The 13,374-nt window shown below is 40.2% G+C and overlaps 1 pseudogene; it reads left to right on the top strand.

The window, feature by feature from the left end:
* The first annotated feature begins 2,701 nt into the window (after positions 1–2,701).
* LOC131248082 (uncharacterized protein At1g28695-like) lies at positions 2,702–12,962 on the top strand (annotated as a pseudogene).
* Positions 12,963–13,374: the final 412 nt, after the last annotated feature.

The following is a 13,374-nucleotide window of genomic DNA, read 5'->3' as shown; positions in this document are numbered from 1 at the left end:
GAAAAATATAGAAGAATAAGTTGCAACATAAGACTAAATAATATGAAATTAAATTTAACATATATATGCCTTTTGTACGAACCGAGCAACAAGTTGCAACTTATGTTGGCGCTTAAAGTCAAAGCTGTAAGTAAACACGAACCGAGCAACCAGCAAATATATGCCATTTGTACAATTTTGTCGCGCATGCGTATCAAGTATCATGCAGTATCTAACTTGCTGGAGGAATATTCACGGCGTGATTAGGACGAAGAATTGAACCCTGAGTGTAATGGACGTGTGCAAGTTCTTGTGAAGGTACGTCAGGTGGAGCCCACCGTGATAGGAAATATCCACTGTTGAAACTTCCTTGGAGCACATGGTATGTTTATATGCCATTTATACCCTTCATAAGGTTATTCCTACGTAGAATAATGGAAAACACAAAAATATTAGCCACACCGAAGACTTATGTCCCGTTAAATACTTCAACGCTGGACGTTAAATCCTCTCCTTTTTCTCTCGTGCGGCCCACTTGAGTTTTGGATCTGACTCATTTTTTAGCCTATTTCATAACATTATCTGTAAAAACAGATGGACGGAGTGGATATTTCACAAATATCACGGTGGCCCCACCTAGCTTTCCGTCATACGAAGTTCCTCCAGAATGCTTTTGCATGGAATTTTCGTCTTGAGTGAATAAGTCCCCCTGCCTTTCCACCACACATTCAAATCTAGATTTTTTACAAGGATTCAGCGTACATTCCACATGCGTGAGTAGAAAGGGCCCAAAAGCATACATCTCCCGAGGATCCGAACAATTCATCTAGTAGGAACATCTGTTTGATGGACTTCAACTCAAAAATAACCGGGACCAAAGTTACTTACGGCACGGTGATTTCAAATTTCAAATCGACCGTTAAAATGACTGTTATCAGTTTCGCATATTTTATGGTTTTAAAGCACCAGTGATTTTTTATACCATCAACTATCTAAGTTACTACTAATCAGAGGGACCGTTTGGATCAGAAGAATATGCATCCAGGTAGAACCCATCACTGGAGACATTCTAACCAGCGTCTACCGCGATTCACGCAAGACCGACTTTGGGTAGTGGAAGATTACAAACTTAGAGGTTTGCTGGCCCAACACGCACCCTCAAGCACATTTTTTCACGCAGAACATGTGGAATCTTGACAAGTGGGACGACCATCTGAACTGTGCATAAGGTTAAGCCCGACTTGAAGATGGTCTGACTATTAATCTATCCTTGTCCACTCATCAAGAGGGACACACAATCAAGTTTAAGATGAACAGTTGGAGTATCTTTCGACCATCCATTCCTTTTTCTGAGAGGTGGTCCACCTGATGAATAAGAACTATCCTAATCGTTGCGCCAGATTACCTTAAGAACCTCACAGATGTCCTACGGTCATGCCAAACGTGTGCTGCGTGTGAAACTTGCAAGCCTCTCAACACGTGAATGGACAAGACTATTACGATACGGAAGGTGACGGGGGAGCGGATCAGCTGAGACCCCGGTTCTACCCAACTCGTTGCAGCCCTTAACGTGGGGCCCACATTGGTTTATATATTATGTATCCACGCCGTTCATACGTTTTTGAGGATATTTTTAGGATATTATATCCAATTATCAGGTTGACCATTCCAAAGGAAACAGTGGTGATTGGCTATTAATGAGTCACTAAAGTTTTGGATCAAGATGATATTTTATTTTTACTTCATACAGGATTATGTAATCTTATCAACAGATTGGATGAAAATAAACACTACGAAAACATAAATCTGTGCCCTAAGAACTTTTTAATGGTCGATTGTTCAATCACCACTTTTTCCTATGGTATGGTACACCTGATTATTGGATCTGATTCATTTTTCGTATAACGGTCTAAAATAATATGGAGAAACGTATGGACAGTTTGGATACAGAATACATACATCAAAGTGGGACCCACGGTAAGTGACGTACCGTATTGGGTAAGGCCAGGGTCTCACCTAATCCACTCCTGGGTGATGGTTGGGCATAGGTTGGATTTCCATAAAAAGTCGGAAGCAGATTGAGTACTGAGTAACTCAGCACGCTTCATCGTACTGACTAAATTCTGTTTGGACTACTTTGAATGTATTTATCTATCCACTCCGTCCATCCGTTTTTTAAGATCATTTTAGTAGTTTATCTCAAAATTGAAGCATATCTAAAACTTAAGTGGACCCTGCCAAAGAAAACAGTGGGAATAATGATGTCCACCGTCGAAACTTTCCTAGGGCCCACAGTTATGTTTATTTGTTATCCAACCTTTTCATAAGATCACACATACACGGATGGGGAAAACAAAAATATCTTATTGATCCAAATCCTTTGTAGCCCCGTTTAAATTTCAATGGTAAGTGTTCAATTCACACTCTCTCCTTTGGTGTGGTCCATTTGAGACTTATACATCCCTCAATTTTCTTGAAATATCCTTAAATAATCTAATAAAACAGATGGACGGTGTGGATAAAACATATAATTCATGGTGGTCACCACATAGTTTACTCAGTACGCCATAGCGTTCTGAGTACGCAATCCGATTTCCAAAAGTGACATATAAAACTTTTTGCAAGAAACGGCTAATGAATAATGAGCCTACCCAGATTTCGTACACGTGGCACTATGATCGGTAAGGTGGGGCAAGCACAAAATCATACCATTCAACTGTTCTCGCCCCGCATGATAGGTCCACTAGTTGGATGGCTAGTATTGTCCAACCAAGATGGTTTTCACCAATAAGGCCCATCAGATGAATGAACGGTGTGGATCTACCAATACGACACCGTTCCTCTTCTTTAAAGAGGGCGTTGGATGTATGCATGTGTGGTAAAGCACTTTGAGGAAATCTTTGTGGGTAGAAAGATAGGATGGATTATACAGGGTGCCATGTTGAGAGATTGGTTTTGATTTCTCTACTGGTTTTTGGATTACTGTATTCCTACGTTCGAGCTCCGTCGCTGTGGAATGCTTTCTCCCCCATTCAACCGTACAACACAGACCAATCTAACATGGTAAGCTTTCTTCCTTCGATTATGTATGGTTTGTATTCACAATCCCACGTATATGTACGTATAGTCTACTTGGAATATGCAGAAGGTATATCGGCTATGTTCTTTGTCTCAGGACAAGGTTCGATATTCATCATAGTTCGAAACTTCTTCTTCTTTGGCACTGGAGTATGCTGTTTACACCCACCCTTTTGATAGAAACACCCATCTTTTTTGACTTTTAGTAATGAGGCCCATTCCTCTGTTATTCAACAATTTTGAATTTGGGCTCTAACATGATTTAGGATAACATCCACTCCGTTCATGATGTAATTAGGCCAATCTATAATTCAGGTGGGCCACACCATGGGAAACAGTTAGATTTGGACACTCACCATTAGACTTGTAGATTGTGTAGGGTGGATCTGGGTTTCATTTGCTTCGTTCCAGCTAATCTCTCTCCTAGCGAAAGAGGCAAATCTTAGTCAAAAACACCTCTAGGGATGAGTTGGTTTTTCAACTGTAGGACTTCTTATTTCACTTTGTGTTCCGTGTTCCAACTACAGTGCTTTCATGTTCTGTATAGCCCATTTCATCCATTCATAAGATACGTCCCACAAAGATGAGTGGACGCTAAAAACCACTATTTCAAATCACATAGCTAGAAATAGTAAGAAAAAATATAATTTCCTTAACTAAGAATGTTGTCCTTGATAAAGTGTCGGTGGAACATGTTTCATGCTATCCACCCTATGAGGTGGAACACATCTAGCTATCTGTGTTTTGTTGCCTTAGGTGTTTTGATGGGACGTGGCTCCCACAAAAATTGTCATGAAGTCTTTGATCTAACTGTAGAAATCACATGTATCATATATAAGATATAAGCACCTTTTATCTTTTACAATGTAGTCCGTACGTAACGACTGCAACGACTCTTACGTTTGATTTTTTTAATCATTGAATAAAATATTTGAAAAATTAGTATTTGCTGTATATTATCACTGCAACAATTCAGACTTTTTATAACGAGTTAATTCATCGCTAAAAATAGCAAACTTGTCGCAAGATCTTTTTTCGAAAAGTGTTATCCATCGCCAATTTTATTGTAAATATATAATCATTTGCAATAACCTAATAACTTATCATAAAATATAGTTAATTAACGATGAGTTGACATGTCATCGTTGTATATTATAAAACATTGGTAAATATGAAACATATCGCGAATAAAAATGTTTTGCAACGAATATTATGATAATGGCCATTACAATCTCTTTTTATTATTGAACAAAAAAAACTTGAAAAATCGCGGATTATTACGAGAGTGCTAGATGGACAATAATAACTTTTATGAGTTATTTTTTCCATAATGGTGTACTATAATCACAGATCTTAACCATTCAATAAATAGGTTAAAATATGAACATTCTCTTGATTAAAATAATATTGGCCCCTTGATTAGGTAAATCATAACTTGCATTTTAAAAATGGGCAGTTAAGAAAAGTTCCAAGAATCTAAGTTTTCCAAATTAAATTTATTTTAATATTTTTTAAATAAAGACAAAAAAAGCAATATTGTTAGTTAGAGCTATCAATCGCTGACATTTCCCTTTCAATAAAATAATAATTATATTAGTTTGAACTATCATATTTTAATTTTTATTATAACTATTTGGTTATTTTATTAGTAAATATTAATTTTCTATATTCACGTGTAATCAACACTTTCACAATAGGTGAAATATCCAAGTCATCCATCAGGTGGACCATACCATGTAGATGTTATTTTGTGGGTTAGGAACTTTGGCTGAAATTTTCACAACCATACATCTGTGCAGTTAATCGTGAGCCAACTGACCAGTTGATAGACATGACTCTTGGTATAGGAAATCTGTAGAGTAGTGCCCGTCTGATGGATAGCTTGGATAATTCCACCTGCCCACCACGCAGGAATATTTTGTGGCGTGGGAATTAGCTGACTTGTACACGCTGACCAAAGACTATTTTATAGCTGGGATTTAGTTGGATTTCTATTAAAAAAGTCACAAATACTTTATTTCTATAAGAACTCACAAATAACGTACAAGACATGCTAATAACTAAAGAGACTATACATATTCTGGACCTGGACTTAGGTGGGCCAATGAAGTATGCATGCATAGGAAATGTTCACATCCAACCAGTCGGATGATAAGTTACCATCCACCCAGTGGATTACTCCCAATCTGTCATGTCTGTGAAACATCCACCCCGTCCCATAGGTTGGCCCCACCATCAGGATCTCCTAGTGCAAAAAAAAAAAGTTCCATCCACCGATCAGATGGGCCACATTATAGAAAAGATGCATAGCTGCTGATAAATAACAAAATAGAAATGTGGTCCGCCTGATGAGTAGATGAGGCTGATTTTTGCAGAAGGCAATCTTCATTGGGGCCGACCCCTATTGGACGGGGCGGATGTCGAATGCACATGATAGGTTAGACGTGGTAACTTATGGTCCAACCGATTGGACATGAGAAGATTTCTCGTGTAGATTACTAACGGTTTGTATTTGATGGCCCACGTACATGAAAATACTAGGTATATCTTACTTGGAGTACACAAATTCTCCCAAAATATTGATTGCACTATAAGGTTATTATACATTTTGAATGTGGGCTCCACCATGATGTGGGTCCACTCAACGTGCACAAGGTTCTCTCCTTCGTGCTCGTGACTAGGGGTGTACATGAACCAAGCCAACTCAGTCAACTCGCTGGGCTCGGCTCGAAAAAGTTAGATTAAGCTTGGTTCAAAGCTGAGTTCGATTTGAGTCGAGTTGGTTTTTAGATCTTGAAACTTATATATATATATAAACAAACTCGAACTCGGCTTGAAAGCTCGAGCTTGGCTCAAACTCGGCTCAAACTGGTCCAATCTACTAACTGAGCATAGTCGAGCTAGAGATAATGGCTCGGTCACCGAGCTGAGCCGAGTTCGAGCTAGGTGTGCTTGCTGACTGAGCCGAGTCGAGCTAAGGCCAGCTCAACTTGGTTCGACTCAATGTACACCCCTACTCATGACTTCGTGTCTCCTTAATTAGGCCGATCCAAAATATACGTGGGTCACACCATGGGATACAGGTGGGGTAGGTCGGTCACACCATGGGGAATGGTGGGGTGGGGACATGCCATAAAAACCTTTCAGATTGTGGATGGTGTACAAGACTTTCTATCCGTTCATAAAATGCTTCCCACCGGGATGAATGGACATGGGAAATCAGGTCGCTTTCATACTCAGGTTCTACATCACACGAATAATGGACCAAACATCAATGTGGGCCACACACTAAATACCATCATAAGCTTATCGTTGCATGCCAATGTCTAATTTCCGATCCTACCGTGGATTAGGGTTGGACTCAGACTTGATTGAAAAATAGGCCTAATTGAGTTTAGGGCGGGTCCATTGTCTTGGACGCAGCTAAAATCGTGTTGGGTTAGGTCCTATTTTTTTATTAGTAATGTTCTTTTTTAACTTTTCTTAAACATTTAGAGCATTTAACTTGAACTAACTTCTCACTGATAAGTGAGAAGTTCTTTACTTCCATTACATATAGCTAAATCATCCAAATCTACTTCCTATAATCTTATTATAAACCTATAATACTCATTAATTCTTTAGAATATGTTCATTCAGCATTCTATGCTTGTCTTGTCACTCATCCATCTCAACTCACTTAAGTTATGCTCATCTTATGAATATGTAGTTCTTTAGTTATCCCACATTTTATCTTGTTAAGCATGACTTATTTTATAACTATCTTTTAAAATTTCCACGAAGGTTAAATAGAACTCTTGCGGCACAACTTAACTTCCTTTATCTAACTTTAATTCTATGAGTAATATCCTTTTAATCTCTCTAATTTTCTCCTATGAATTATTGACACCAAAAATAAAAGAAATGGCAATTTTGGGTTTTTTGTCAATAATTTAAATTAATGATTCATTTATGATCTTATTATTATTAAAGTTGCATTGGATATACTCTATATTTATGAAATTGACTTTAAAATCTTTATATAGGGCACCTTTCCATAGTTCTACCTTTGTAATTGTCTCCTTCATGACTAGCCTTGTTTGTAAATACGCTTGAGGGCATGTTTCTTTAATCATTTGCCCCGGTAAACAATGGTAATTTCATAATGATTATTTTCCATGCCCATCTAGATTGAGGGAAACTACTGGGGTAATTGTGCATTAAAACTTGAAATTGCCTTCGAGGAGATTGCCTATGAAAATTTTGTGGGCCTACCATGATGTATGTTTCTAATTTATAATATTCATCCGTTTTAATAGCTTATTTTCAAGCATGATTCAAAAAATGAGACAGACCAATATGCTGACATCCACTGTTAAAAGCTTACATTTGTGCAAGTAGAGGTGGGCAGGATCCGACCCAACTCGACCGAACCGGTTGGACCCGAACCGAAAGCCAAGGTCGGGTTGGATCGAAGAGACCCACTTGGATCCAATGCCAAACCGAGTCGAGTTTGGGTCATGTAGCGACTTGATACGGTCAGATCCATTCCGATCTGAACCGGAATCAGGTATTATAAAGTCAGATTTTACTCTCTCTCTTTTTTTACCCTTCTTCTACCCGAATCCTACTCGAGCCGGCACCGCCAGATGAACCTATGCAGTACCGCAGCCCGAGCCGACTTTCTCTCATTCCCTCCTTTCTCTCCCGATTTTCCTCATCCCCTTCTTTCTCTCCATTTTTCTCTCCTGATTTTCCTCCTGTTTCTTTTCTAGCACCCGAGTTTCCGACTCGGCTTCACTCAGCCCATTCCGAATCGACCGGACAGACTCAACTCGATCCAATTCAATTTCCCCGATCGAGTTGGACTCGGTTCGGGTCAGGCCAATAAAGAATCAGTTCGGATCGAGTCAGCCCTACTCGACTGGATCTCGAATCAGATCAAGTTTGGGTCAGGTACTTGTAAAAATCAGATCAAGTCGAGTTGGACCTAATCCGATCTGACTCGACTTGATACTGACCTCTATGTGCAAGGCCCATGGTAATGTACATCGGTCATCCAACTTGATCACAAGGTCAAAAAGATATTGATGAACTGAAAATACAAATATTAACTTGATCCAAAACTTGTGGCCTCCAAATAATTTTCGACTGTAGGCATTTACTATGGTATGTGGTGCGCTTCACATATGCTTTAGATTTGCCTCATTTTTTTAGTTTATGCCCTAAAATGAGCTAATGAAATGAATGAACAGCGTGGATCAAACTCATACGTTGACGTGGGCTCCACAAATTTTACATGTCCCATTTACCAGCATTTAATATAGTAAATGGTAAAACCAGCATGCCTTGAGTGTCTAGGATGTATAAATCAACAGGTCTTGATATATAAATTAGCATAGCAACTGATTGAGACTTTCAAAGCCACAAGCACTTAAGAAAGCCTGTTAACACAGCACACTTGTCAATGCGCCACATGTGTGTGATCCAACCCATCAAGTGGAGAACCTAGCTCGAACATGACTAGAAACCAAGGCCCAAATACCCAGACCCTCGACATGACAAAAGCCAAACCGGATCAGCACGGGTACAGGTACTCTAGTCCCTGACCTATGGACCGTCCTGCTGCTTAGAAGAGGTTGTCGGTGGCATATAATCACCAACACGATGTCACGGGCCCCACATTTGCAAGATAGCTGGGGCTCGGTGGATATCGTTGAACGCCAAGGTGGGTGGATATGTGACTTTGGGGCTCACTTTGATCTATGTATTTTAAATCCACGCCATCCATGCATTTTTCCAGCTCATATTAGGGCATTGGCTCAAAAATGAAGAGATCCAACTCTTAGGTGGACCCACAACAAGAAACTGGTGATTGAACGCCCACCGTTCGAAACTACCTAGAGCCACTAATGTTTATTCGCCATCTAACCTGTTGATAAGGTCACATCGGCCTCCATGAAGGGAAAATGAAAATATCCGCTTGAACCAAAACTTTTGTGGACCTCGGTGTGTTTTTAATGATAGGAGTTCAATCAACACTATTTCTCATGACGTGGTGCGGTTGAGATTTGGATCTATTTTATTTTTTCGACCATGACGTAAAATGAGCTAGCAGGATGGATGGAAAGCGTGGATATTAAACACAAACAGTATGGTGAGCCCCACAGCCACATATCCACTGAATCCACGTCATTTGCAAGCGTGTGGGACATCTGATGTGTCATAAGGTGGGACCTGGCTAGAAGATAATCATACATTAAAATCACGCCAGTACGAATCATCCCGTGGGCCACGTGTACCCTGAATGTGGACCGTTGGCAAGTTTTTTCAAACTATCTTTTCTTGTCAGTCTGACACCCTCTGTTGTAAGTGAGGTCGCCTTTAAGAGAGGTCCCGCCTCTGCCTCACTCCTATGTTGCACGCACTTTTCAGGTCGGCTGCAATAATTTCAGTCATGAGCAGTTCTTCTGTCGCCTTCAACTGGTGGGCCCCACCGTGTATGGGACATGGTACGGAAGCCAATCCGACGGGCGCAGATTGGGTGCTACTGGCCAGAGACAGACGGTCCTGACAGGGGCTCCGTGAGGCCCACCGTGATGTACATATTTTATCCACACCGTCCATCCAGTTTGAAAATTCATTTTAGGTACTGAGCCAAAAAACGAGGATGAACGAATGCTCAAGTAGACCACACCACGGGTAACACTGGGGATTGAATGCCTACCGCTGAAAACCTCTTGCGGGCTACATAAGTTTTGGATCAAGATGATATTTATATTTCCCTTCATCCAGGTTTATGTGACCTTACGAATACGTTGGATTGAAAATAAACATCACGGCCGACCATACTAAGGTTCCAACGGTGGGGGTCATTTTCACCACTGCTCCCTGTGGTGTGGTCCAGTCGAGCCTTTGATCTACCTCCTTTTTGGGCTCATTTCCTAAAATGATCTGTCAAAATGGATGGACGGCCTGGATAAAACATATACATCATGGTGGGCCCCACAGAGTCCCTGACACGACCGTCCGTCTCCAGCTAGGTCCTGGTGTAGACGACGAATGCGTGCTCCATTTCAACCGTCTATTCGGAGGCGGACAACGGAATAGCTAGGATCCTCCCATGATTGTGGTTTTTGCACAACGAAGGTTAACTTACAAAGAAATGAACACACGGTAGTGATGGTACCGAGCTGCTGTGGGGTCAACATGGTGTGTGGATGACATCTAGCAGGTTCGTCCCACCATGCTGTGAACCATGGCAAAAGGTAGCCCACTTCATTCTTCCGGTGGTCCAACCCATGACAGCCCAAAAAAAAAGAAGCCCATTTACAAGCTACATAAAAATAATAATAATAAATTATTATTATTTTTTAAAATGGGCGACAAAGCAAGCTCTTGAGTTGTAAAGGCACATAGCCTATAAGCTACCTAAAGGGTCCAAACTAAAAAGAAAAATCTTCGTACTAACAAATATTTCTTTAAAAATTAAAAGGCTCCAAACCATAATCTGTTATCTACCCTTACGATAAATCATCATCATCCAAGCCTTATCTGAATTAATTCAGGTTGGCATCTACCATTGGATGAGGGGTATTGGATTTTTCAAAATAATGATTATTTACATCCCTAATGTTGACGGGCACGCCTTTCCAACTCCAAACACAAGGCGAAAAAGGTCAAAATTTTTAGGTCCCACTGTTATGTATGGAACTTATTCACGCCATCATCCCTTTGGTCAGCTCATTTAGGGCATGAACTGAAAAATGAGACAGATCCAAAGCTCAAGTGAATCACATCACAGGAAACAATGGGAATTGAATGCCTACCATTGCAAATTTGTTAGGGGCCCAAAAGTTTTGGACCAAGCTGATTTTGTGTTGTTGCTTTACCCATGTCTTTTTTACCTTATGAACAGTTCAGATGACAAACAAACATCAATGTGTGCCCTATGGACAGAAACAGCTTCCAACAGTGAACGTATTTAGGACCACTATTTCCAGTGGTGTGGTCCAGTTGAGCTTTGGATCTACCTCAGTTTTTTGCTCATGCCTTAAAATGTCCTAGTGAAATGGATGGACGGTGTGATCACATACATTACAGTGGTGCCCACAAATTTAAGTCAGCCTTTCAGTTGGATTTAGGAGAAACAGATCATCCTCTCTTTGCAAACAAATGTTAGAAATCATAATTGCTTATTTATGTGTATTTGTAAGGTGATTTGAAAAATCAAACACCCCCTACAAACACAACACACACACTCGCACGCACGCATGCACGTGGGGGTGCCTGCAAAATCTCAATTATTTTTATCCAATTTACACATTGAAGTTATTCTTTCATGGATTTTCAGGCAACAATTATCTCAAAAGATGAGCTGGAAACAGTTCTAGAGGGGGCTTCTATGAGCAACAGGACTCTAATAATTTCTGTCATAAACAAAGCATACGCTAAAGAGAAGGGCATGCTAGATATCTTCATTGAAAGCTTTCGGTTAGGTGAAAATACCGAGTTCTTGCTTGGTCACCTCCTCATCGCCGCTATCGACTAGACATCCTTCGATCGGTGCAATCTCCTACACCTGCATTGCTACAAACTTGTTACAGATGGTGTAGATTTCACTGGAGAGAAATTATACATGTCGGGTGATTTTATTAAAATGATGTGGAGGAGAACTATCTTCCTTGCTGATGTTCTCAGACGTGGTTATAACTTCATCTTCACAGTGAGTCAACGAAAAATGGAAAAAAAAAAAAAAAAAAAGTGTTTCAGCTGCAATGGGAATTTGTTGCTTGGCCATCATGGATGGGGCCCACATGGCTGCAATGTCAGATATCGGTACTGTCCATTATGTGGGCTCAATTGTTAAGGGCCACTATACAAAGTCAGCGCAGATGGACAACTGTACAGTTGGCATCTTCAAATTGTTTATAAGCACAGATTTAATGGAAGAAGGATAAAACTGAATCTATGTGATGCTTACTTATCCAGTTGACCGTCCATTCTCAGGCACATCAAATGGATGGTACAGATCATGATATCCTATCAGCCACTTGAGCCCATTGTAGATCAACCAGTCAATGGGGCCCCAACCCTGATGGATTGGATTCAGCAAATAAAACAGCTTTGCTTTTTGCCTTTGTCTTTTTTTAGCTACTGAAATTCCCTGATGTGAATTAAGGTGGTGGATTTTTATTTATTTTTTCTCGACAGGATACTGATGTGGTGTGGCTAAGGAACCCATTTCTTACTCTGAGTCACAGAGGAGAGGACCTCCAGATCAGCTGCGACAACTTCAACGGGTACCCATTCGACATATTCAATCCCATCAACACCGGTTTCTACTTCGTCCACTCAAACAACAAGACCATTGCTCTATTCGACAAGTGGTACACATCAAGGAATGAATCTCTGCCTATTAAAGAGCAAGATGTGCTGTTCCAAATGATATCAACAGGTGTCCTGGGGCAGTTAGGTATGACGGTGAGGTTCCTGGACACACGCTACTTCGGAGGGTTCTGCGGAAGTGGGAGAGATTTTAGACAAGTGGTAACAATGCATGCAAATTGCTGCCGCACAATCAAAGCAAAGACGGAGGATCTAAGGGTATTCCTTGAAGAATGGAAGAAGATCAGGGGTTCACATAATGCAACATCAACCACTGGATGGCCAAACCACAATGCGTGTGATGATTCGTGGAAGGTTGATCCTAATCAGATAACTGTGAAGTAACTGGCCTCTCTACAAACATGCATGCATATATAACTACATATTTTTTTATTGTTTAACAGTTTAAGCACCCAAATGTTTTTGAGGGTGTTGTGAAATTTTGTTCTAGAAGCCTCTTCTTGCTCTGAATGGTGTTATAGATGGTGAAAAATCCCACTTGAAGAAAGAAAATATTAAATACTACAAAAACTACAGAATATCCTAGCCCTTTTCAGTTTCTTCATTTTAATCAAAATCACTTTTAAATCCAGAGAAAATTCAGCAATTGTTTGATTATAAACTAATAAAGATCAGGAATCAGAGAAAAAGTTTCAGTACCTGGAAAAACCAAGAATGACCATCAACAGAACTGCCTCTTGTAGCCCAACTGGGAAGTGTAATCTTTGGTGAAGAAGCATTGCATTGACTGATTGTAAATGTAAATTTTCTGTCTCCATGAACTTACCTTTCCAACAAAACCAAAGAAAAATTGGAGGTTTCAGATGTGCAAGCTGATTCGTATTTACATTGCATCTTGTTGGTTCGTTTGAACCTGAGTCTGGCATGCACCATAACGGAGTAGAGAAGCTAATCACAAAATAAGCAAGATCAACCTGATTTTGTCTCCTA

Source organism: Magnolia sinica, chromosome 6 (genome assembly GCF_029962835.1).
Source record: "Magnolia sinica isolate HGM2019 chromosome 6, MsV1, whole genome shotgun sequence".
In the NCBI taxonomy this organism is placed as follows: domain Eukaryota; kingdom Viridiplantae; phylum Streptophyta; class Magnoliopsida; order Magnoliales; family Magnoliaceae; genus Magnolia; species Magnolia sinica.
This window is presented reverse-complemented; position numbering and strand designations above follow the sequence as displayed.